The sequence below is a fragment of the Alligator sinensis genome, unplaced genomic scaffold, assembly GCF_000455745.1.
Source record: "Alligator sinensis unplaced genomic scaffold, ASM45574v1 scaffold588_1, whole genome shotgun sequence".
NCBI lineage: Eukaryota > Metazoa > Chordata > Crocodylia > Alligatoridae > Alligator > Alligator sinensis.
Window position 1 is genome coordinate 91537 of NW_005842244.1, and position 9439 is coordinate 100975.

Genomic DNA, 9439 nt, shown 5'->3' on the forward strand with positions numbered 1-9439 from the left:
ACTGTTATTAATAGGATCATAGTGTTTTTTCTTTACTTCTTTGCCCTCATAGAGCAAGCGGCTAAAGGAATGTATTTTTTAATAACATTTGTCCCTGCTGAAAGACCTTAACCTTGTCTTCTGTTAAAAAAAAAAGAAAATACAAATGACAACACTTATATAAATACTGGCCATATAACCCACTGACGTTAATCATCCTAGAGCCTGCAGTATATGGCAGATGACATTAGGGCAGCAGACCTCAAGATTTCCTTTCTCTCCCCACCAGTATTCCCAGAATCTGTGCCCTAGACAAGGGTGAGAGATCATTAACGTCTTTCTTGGTCTCCTTGCTAACATGGGTGCCAGGAGCTTCTATGAAGGTAACTTTGGTCACTGAGCCCATTTTTACATATGCTCCAAGGTGAGGTGGAGGGGGAGGGGGCATTAGAATTAAAACGCCTGCAGTGTCTTGTGTATTCAGCATCTCCCATCATGTGTGTATGTGCCCTAAACTGGTCTGAGACCATCAGTTCAGAGATGCATACCATTAACCAGCCAGTGGAAGGTAACTTTTTCTCACTGTCCACTGCAGCTGGGTTTGAAGTGCTATTTTAAAGGTGTCTTACAGTTCAATCCCTTTTTATTACTCAGACACAGTAAAATTTACTTTGTTATTTTCCATTAGCAAAGACAGAAACCATGTAAAATACTGCACCTCTCCCCCTGAAGGGCAACAGAAGAAATCAAAAACTTTTTAGATTGCTAAATGGGGGAAGAGTTGAATCAAATCCTGGGGACAGAAACTTAACTCATTGCTCAGGGTCTTATTCTCTGCTAGCATGACCTTTTGAGACCCTGGTCCTCAGTTTCTACTCAGTCAAACTCCACTAGAAGAGAGGAATGGCGTAAAAAGTGATTACCTGGTATTCTCCTCAGTGTTTGAAGACCTGGGGCCCAGGGATATGAGAGGTGGGGAGAGCAGGTGTTGTTCTGTGGCATGGAATCGGAGAAGCCATGCTAGGAAGGGAGCGATGGGACAGAGAGGCAAATCCAGTGGGACTTAATACATCAATGGTGTTTGGGTTGACTCTGGCAGCTTGCCTACAAAGCACAGAATTTCACCCAGTGATTTCACCAAATGAAACCAGCCTGTGGTTGAAATGCAGGGTCACTAAGTTTAATAGCCCAGCAATAATACCACATTCTTTCTACAGATATCTACTGCCCCTGTAAAGTTAAACAAACATACCATCTTTCGGCTACCTGCAGCTTCTCTCCATTTTCTGGCAAGCCTCCTGTTAGCAACACCTTGAAAATCCATGTCTGGATGGTGAGGCAGGTGACTTGTCTGAGGGACATCCGCCCTAGAAGAAGAACCAAGATGCTGATCCCTCTCAACAGCCACATTTTTGTCCTGATGGATCTTCCATCTCCTACTGTTAAAAGGCAAACACCCAGGATGCTGTGCACTTTCTGAAACTTGACTTCTTCTTTCCAGCATTTCCAAAGTGTCACTGAAGCCTGATGAGTCACAGCCACCTAGTTTTAAGACACACAGCACAACAACATAAATATTACATTTGTAGGCCATGGACAGATGTGCTGTTTGAGGTGCTACAAACAATGAGGGTACAGATGTTCACACACAATGAAGCACTTTAAAAATATCCAAAATGCTTAAAAATGACTCTTGAAAAGAGAGGAACATCTTCAAAGTGCTTCAGTTTGAAGTGCTTCCTGAAACATCTGAACCCTGCAGGGGAGTGCAACAGGGGTTTGCTTGGTCCTCCACAGCACATCGTGTATCCCACAGTGCTCTGGATTCCTCTGTCTCCTATGCTGGTGGTGTGACAGTAGGAAGACAACAAATGAGCACTGCCCTGCATGTTCTGCTGCCCTTGGGAACCTCTGGAGACTGAAGATAGAGGCATGCAGGGATTCCTACTCTTCAGCCCCTTGACTGGAAAGCATCACCTCTGTGTGCCCTCATGGCCATACTGAAGTGCTCCAGGGCAAGGAGGCTAGACTTCACATTTGAGTGGAGCTGAAGTGCTCCAAATTCAAAGCATTCCAAATTGGAGCAGGATTTGCTTCAAAGGAATGTCTGTCTTAGTGTCACGAGTTGTATACTGTCATGTTCTTCTTATATATTTTGGGTCAAATTGTTAATGTCATGACCTTGCTCTAGAAGGCCTTGGAGACTGAATACATGATTTTCATCTTTTGCTCCTCAGCCTACAAGTGGCTCCATGTTCATGTCTGAGTGGCAAGGGTGGGAGATTCCAGCTCCTACCTTTTTAAAGAGAATGCCTCCTACTCATGGTCCAAGACATACAGATAGATTCATAGATGTTAGGATCGGAAGGGACCTCCGTAGATCATTGAATCCGACCTCTTGCCCTGGACAGGAAAGAGCGCTGGGTCAGATGACCCCACCCAGGTGCTTGTCCAGTCTCCTCTTAAAGACCTCCAAGGTAGGGGTGAGCACCACCACTACAGACAGGCTTAAGATAAGTCTACGCATGAACTTCCCCAACAGCTACATGGACAGAGCTACCGGCTTTGTTTTTGTGGATACAGCTTCTATCAGCACAAATATGCTTTTGGCCTGTAAAGCATATACCCGTTCTCTGAATGCACTAAGTTATGCTAACAGAAGCACTTTTTTCCCACTGAATCGACATGAGTGCTCCTACTGATACATGGATGTCATTAAGTAATTACGCCTCATATTTTAACAGCAAAGGAAACCAGTGCAAAAGAAACCCCATTTCGTTTCAGCTGGAAGATACAGAGGATTAAATGGTGGGGAGGGAAATTGGAGACAAAAATCTTTGTGAGGTTTCTGAAAGCCTTTTAACTACCTTCACATAAATGCATGGTCCTTCCCAGAAATTTTAGTTCTTTCTGCAGTTGGATCCAAATAATAAGTGAATGATTAAGAAACTTTTGCTGAGTATAAAATCATTTATTCCTTGGGCAGGGACAGTCATAATTTTTATACGACAAAAAGCACAGAGGGCCAAGTGCTCAAATATCATAAATCAGTGTAACTCCACAGAAACCATCCTTCATGAGCTGAGGATGTGCTCTACATGCTTAAGCTAGACAATGCAATCCCAATAGGCTGAGTTTGGTGAAGGGGTTTGTGCAGCAAGTGTTGCAGGTCAGTTTGTATAGACTGGAAGGGTGCCAATCTCTACAATTACTTTAGGTATTAGGGCTCAATTAATTAAATACTCTTCAAAAAAACTTTATTAGTCAATAAGACCACCACCACCACCTTTCCTTGGCTGTTTCAGGAAATATCCTGGGGCTTGTTGAAGGAGAATGAAGGATGGCACCCAAGTGTGAGGAGGACAGAGAGGCACTATTTCTCTTTCACCTAGGTGCAATCTGAACCAAAGTTTGACGGACTCTTGTGAACATGGGCAGAGGTTTATAAATACCTTGGACATTGAGAGTTTCACATAGCAAAAAATGTTAAATAAGAGCAGCCAGCCCATGGTGGAAACATCTTTAATGGGTATAAGAACTTCATAGAAGAGCTTTAAGGAATCCGAATGGATCAGGGTCCAGTCCTGAGATGGTGAGCACCCAAACCCCCGAGGAACAAATGCCTCATGCACTTTCATGCATTTTGTAGCTCTGGGTTCAAATCTAAGTTTGGCCAGTTTTTCGATCTACTCCCCCTGACATCTTGCCCCTCAACAAGTACCCATGCAGATGCTTCAAAGGCATCCCTTTGTGTGTTAGAGCATTGTCCTGAACCTCAAAATGATTCCTGCCAGGTCAACTCAGGTCACAGCCTCCACTCCAAAACCCAGGTGGGTTGCTCCAAGAGCACAGGTCTAGTGAGAAGCACACTCATCCATTGGGCTATGAGCCTCTGCCTTAATAAACATTTGTTCAAACTATAGTGGGGGGAAGAAAACCAGGGGAAAAGAGAGAGACAGATAAATCCTTGTGGAGCTGGCTGAGAATAACTTGACCACACGGTGTCACTCTTGACCCACATTTGGGTCAGCACACAACCTTGTCTATGGCAGCAGGAAATTTGTTTTCATTTCAGACTTGGAATAAGCCTCATCAAAATACAGGATAGCACATCTCAACATACAACGTTCTGCACTCATTTGCCCAAAATACATTGTGTGCCTCTTCCTCAATGCCTATGATGGGGCTCTCTAGCAAGGACACACCAGGGATGCCAGCTAAGCACAAAGCTGTCCATTCCCTGGCTGATTTTTATTTTTTTTTAAGAGCAGAGAAGAGTGTGCTATGGACAGCAGTTGTACTTAAGGCAGCATTAATGTGTGCAGTGCATTCTGGCTGTTCCTTCTTGCCTTAATTATATGTGATCTTTATCCTGGGCAACATCTGCATGAACTGTCTTCAAGAAACTAACACCTGGGAGAATGTTTGACAGAAGGGAGGGAAGGAAGTTACTCTAGACATGGATTACAGCTGGCATAAGGGTGAATACAAGCCACCAGTTTAGCCAGACTTTCACTAAGTACCATATAAAAAGAGGAGGTGGGAGTAGAGGGGCCTATCAGTTTTTCCCATTGTACCAAATTGTTTAATTTTATCATTCCCCAAAAAAGTCCTGCTCCTGTTATTATTAATATTATTATTAGCAGTAGTATTTTTAGAAAGAGTCTAATTTAACTATAGAATCAGTGAAAAGTGGGCTGAACGACACTTCAGGGGTCATCTGGTCCAACCACCTTCTTGAGGCAGGATCATCCCTATCTAAACCATCTTAGACAAGTGCTGTTCTTAAAAACTTCATGAACAATCCTCATGCACAACTACTAGGCATAATACCTGAATGATCATAAGCACTATATGGTACCAAAAATACTTTGAACTTGTCACAGGTGAAAGTAGGGGGGCGAGGGCATGGCGATATCCTGCCACTACAGGAACAGGAAGCAGTTTGTTAAAATATGCTCAGAGGTAGCATTAGCCCTGGAAGCGTGCTGCATGCTGAACCTAGTGATTTTCCAGGACCCGTTTGTTCCTTCTGGGGTGCTATGTGCTTTCATCCATGGAGCACATTCCCAAATCCAAAAACTCTTTAGAGATGACTCAGGGTAGTTAAGTGTTTATCACACTGTGCTTTCCAGGGCTGGTGCTTCTCAGAAAACAGCTGCATTTTGTGTAACAGGAGCCCTTCTTGGTCTCACTTCAAGACAAAGCAAAACAAAAAATTACCACATCTCTTTTTGAGTCAAGTTCTGCTTCAGGCTATTGTCATCAGACGGCAGTTCTGTTATGCTTAGCCAACTCCAGAAAATGCACTGTTTCAGAGCCTTAAATGAGTAAAAAAAAAAAGGCCTTGACCCTTTTTGTACTGTGGGGTTTGAGTGTTGGGAAAGGGAACTGCTGCTCTCCTGCAAGTAGCAGGGCATGTTAACCTCTAAGTGCTCTGCAGAGAACAGGGATGGGAAAGGGGGAGCTTCTACATTGGCCTCACATTAATACCAGATGGGACCATGTTCAGGGTCTGACTTTCCAGCAGAGTAGCAGCTATGCTGGAGTCAGCAGGGTATTAACCAAGAAAAAGAGTGCTTCTTTTTAAAGCATCAGTAAAGTGTGATCTACTGCATAGCCTCCCCTGGCAAGATTGCTGGAACAGAGGACTGGTGATGGCTGGGACAGGGTTTGTCCTTGTGTACATAGCATGCAATTATGTGACCATCCTTTACATAACTTGAGCTTGGTACTGCGGCAATCACTGATGTTTTATCCAGCAAGATGCTGAGAACTTCCTGACAGTGAAGGGTGCTCTCATATTTGGAAGAGAGACTCATCGTCACCTGGCAGGATGGGACCGCATACCTTAAAAAGGTACACCCTTTAGGTATATTCAACTCAATCTGTCTTACCTGCCTTTGAGTCTATAATTCTGACAGTCAGTTCATTCTTCTGCCCTAAAACCACATTTTTAGGTGCACTCAATATAATTTTAGCCACTTCATAGTTTTCTTCCAGGCCAGCGTCCTTAAGGTAGATATTCCAAGCCTTTATGGAAACACCTGCAATATGTAAAAACAAATGTATAAATCTTGGTAATGCTAGAACATGGCTTTTCCAAAGCAAGACAAAAACGTAGTTACGTGATGGCTAAAGTACAGCCAAAAGCTTCATTTATAAAGATCTCAAAATAGATGTGAGTAAGCAGCAAAAACAGGCTGGAGCAGTAAAACGTGAGGAGAGACAGGGAGAGCACACTGTCAGCAACATCCAAAATAGGAAGTGCTTGTTGTACTAATTCATTTCCAGCAATGGCTTCCTTTGACGCAGCAAATTTACATCATAGCATCCTTAATGTGTGAACATAAAGGCCTTTAGTGCACTTGGAAACGGCCCCAATTCAGCCATTGCTGATGCAGCTGCCCTGCTGCTGACCTCTAAGTATAGGCAAGGGCAAGCTGCAGCTTGTACCACAAACTAATCCAGGTTTACTCCTGTTCAAATCTCTCTCTTAAGGAAAATAAAAAGCAGGGGTTTGTAGTCTTGCCTGTGCTCCTGCAAACCTAATACAGGAAACATTGCAGATTCTTCACCCCAGGTAATGCTATTCAGTGTCAAAAGCAACCAGACAGCTTTTAAAAGGCAGCCAGTGAATGTGGATCATTTTGGGCATCTGTAATAAATCTAGATGGATAACAACTAAATAGCAGTACCAGTAAGACCCATCCCAGGGAGAAAAAAGCAACTATCAAGGTGACAGCCCAAAGAGGTTGCTAATTTCATAGATTTCATAGACATTAGGGCTGGAAGGGGCCCCACAGATCATCGAGTCCAGCCCCCTTGCCCCAGGGGTAGGAAGTCAGCTAGGATCAAAGGACCCCAGCAAGATAAACATCCAGGTGTTTCTTGAATAATTCCAGAGTAGGTGCCTGCACCACCTCTGGAGGGAGTCTATTCCAGGTCTTGGGGGCTTGGACAGTAAAGAAATGTTTTCTTATGTCCAGCATAAAATGGTCTTGTAAGAATTTATGACTGTTGGTCCTTGTTTTTCCTTGGGGCGCTTTGGTGAACAGACGTTCTCCCAGATCCTGATGAACACCCCTTGTGTACTTATAGGTAGCCACCAGGTCACCCCTGAGCCTGCACTTTTCCAGGCTGAAGAGTCCCATGGCTCTCAGCCTCTCTTCATAGGGCCTATCCTCTTGCCCTCTGATTATGCATGTGCCTCTCCTCTGGACTCTCTTCAGCTTCTAGACATCCATCTTGAATTGCAGAGCCCAGAATTGATGCAGTACTCCAGCTGCGGCCTCACCAAGGCCAAATACAGCAGGAGGATGACATCCTAAGATTTACTTGAGAAGCATCTATAGATGCAAGCCAGAGTTTTGTTTGCTTTACCAGCTGCAACATTGCATTGGTGGCTCATGTTCATCTTGTGGTCAATCATGACCCCCAAGTCTCTTTCAACAGTGGTGCTAGCAAGCGTAGTGCTGCCGAGCCTATAAGTATGACATGGGAGCTTTTTTCCAAGGTGGAATACCTGGCATTTATCAGTATTGAACGTCATCAGGTTTGTGTCCACCCACTTACTAAGCTTATCCAAATCAGCCTGGATCACTAGCCTGTTCTCAGGTGGGAGGAGCAGACAGCCAGGTCTGACCACTCACGCAGGTTCTTAACTGACATACAGGACCTCCATCTAACCCAGGAGGTGCACAGCCCCACCAGGGGAGATGCCTTGTTGGATTTGGTCCTGGCCACAGGCAACGACCTGGTACAGGGTCTGCGGGTGTTCAACCACCTGGGCGATAGCGATCATCATCTGCTGGAATTCACCATCCAGCGCAAGGTGGCAAAAGCCTCCAGCAAGGCAGCAGCCCTCAACTTCAGGAGGGCAGAACTTAATGAGGTAAGAAGACTAGTGGGGGAAGCACTGAGGTCCCAGAGCTGGAGGGAGTTGAGTGTCCAGGAGGAGTGGTCGCTCCTCAAGGAGATGATCCTCCAAGCTCAAAGGGAAGTAATCCCTACAAGAATCAAAGGGGGCAAGAGGGTGCAAAGGCCCCCATGGCTCACCAAAAGCATCCGGGAATGTCTCCAAACAAAAAAGGAGGCGTACACCCGTTGGAAGGGAGGGGCCATCACAAGAGAGGACTATATCTCGGTAGCTCGGGCATGTAGGGGGGCGGTCAGGAAGGCCAAGGTGGAAATGGAGCTGGGACTAGCGACCCAGATCAAGGACAACAAGAAGTCCTTTTCCAAATACACAGGGGGGCAAAAGAAGGTGCCAAGTAACGTGGGGCCTCTGCAGAACACGCTAGGAAATCTGGTCATCTCACCTGACAGTAAAGCTGACATATTCAACAATTTCTTTGCCTTCATAGTTCTGAGTAGGGACCCAGATATCTCCCCCACTGCCCCGCCACCCCGAGGGCCCTGTGGGTGGCACACCCAGGCCTAGGGTTAATGAGGACCTTGTCAGGGAACTTCTGGAGGGACTAGATGTATTTAAATCCACAGGTCCTGATGATCTCCACCGCAGAGTGCTGAAGGAACTAGCAGGGTTCATTGCGGGACCTCTGGCACAGGTCTACGAGCACTCATGGCACTCGGGCAATGTGCCAGAGGACTGGAAAAGGGCCAATGTGGTCCCCATCTTCAAAAAAGGGAGGAAGGAGGACCCAGGAAACTATAGGCCCGTGTGTCTTACCTTGGTCCTGGGGAAGCTTTTTGAGAGAATTATCCTGGCACATGTCCAGGAAGGGCCAGCAAGGGAAGTTATGCTCAGGGGCAACTAGCATGGGTTCATTAGGGGCAGGTCTTGTCAAACCAACCTGGTGGCCTTCTACAACCAGGTCACCAAGTCCTTGGATGCAGGTGTCGCAGTGGATATAGTCTTTCTGGACTTCAAGAAGGCCTTCGACATGGTCTCTCACCCCATTCTCAGTAAGAAACTAGGAGACAGTGGTGTTGATGCCTACACGGTCAGATGGGTCACTAACTGGCTGGAGGGCCACAGCCAGAGGGTGGTGGTGGACAGGTCTTATTCGACCTGGAGGGATGTGGGCAGTGGGGTTCCCCAGGGCTCAGTCCTCGGGCCCGCACTATTCAACATCTTCATCAGTGACTTAGGCAAGGGGGTAGAAAGCACCCTGTTCAAGTTCGCAGATGACACTAAGATGTGGGGGGAAGTGGGTACGCTAGTAGGAAGGAACAGGCTGCAAGTGGGTCTACAGGCTGGGGAACTCCCTTCTCACCAGTGTTGAGACAGAAAAGGATCTTGGAGTCATCGTTGATGCCACAATGAACATGGGCCGGCAGTGTGGGGACGCGGTCAGGAAGGCCAACCATACCTTGTCATGCATCCACAGATGCATCTCAAGCAGGTCCAAGGAGGTGATCCTCCCCCTCTCCCCGACACTGGTCAGGCCGCAGCTGGAGTACTGCATCCAGTTCTGGGCGCCGCACTTCAGGAGGG

General features: G+C 46.1%; 1 pseudogene; it reads right to left on the reverse strand.

Annotated features, from left to right (window-relative positions):
- Nucleotides 1-9439, reverse strand: part of LOC102385040 — a 119296-nt pseudogene that overhangs the window by 2619 nt on the left and 107238 nt on the right.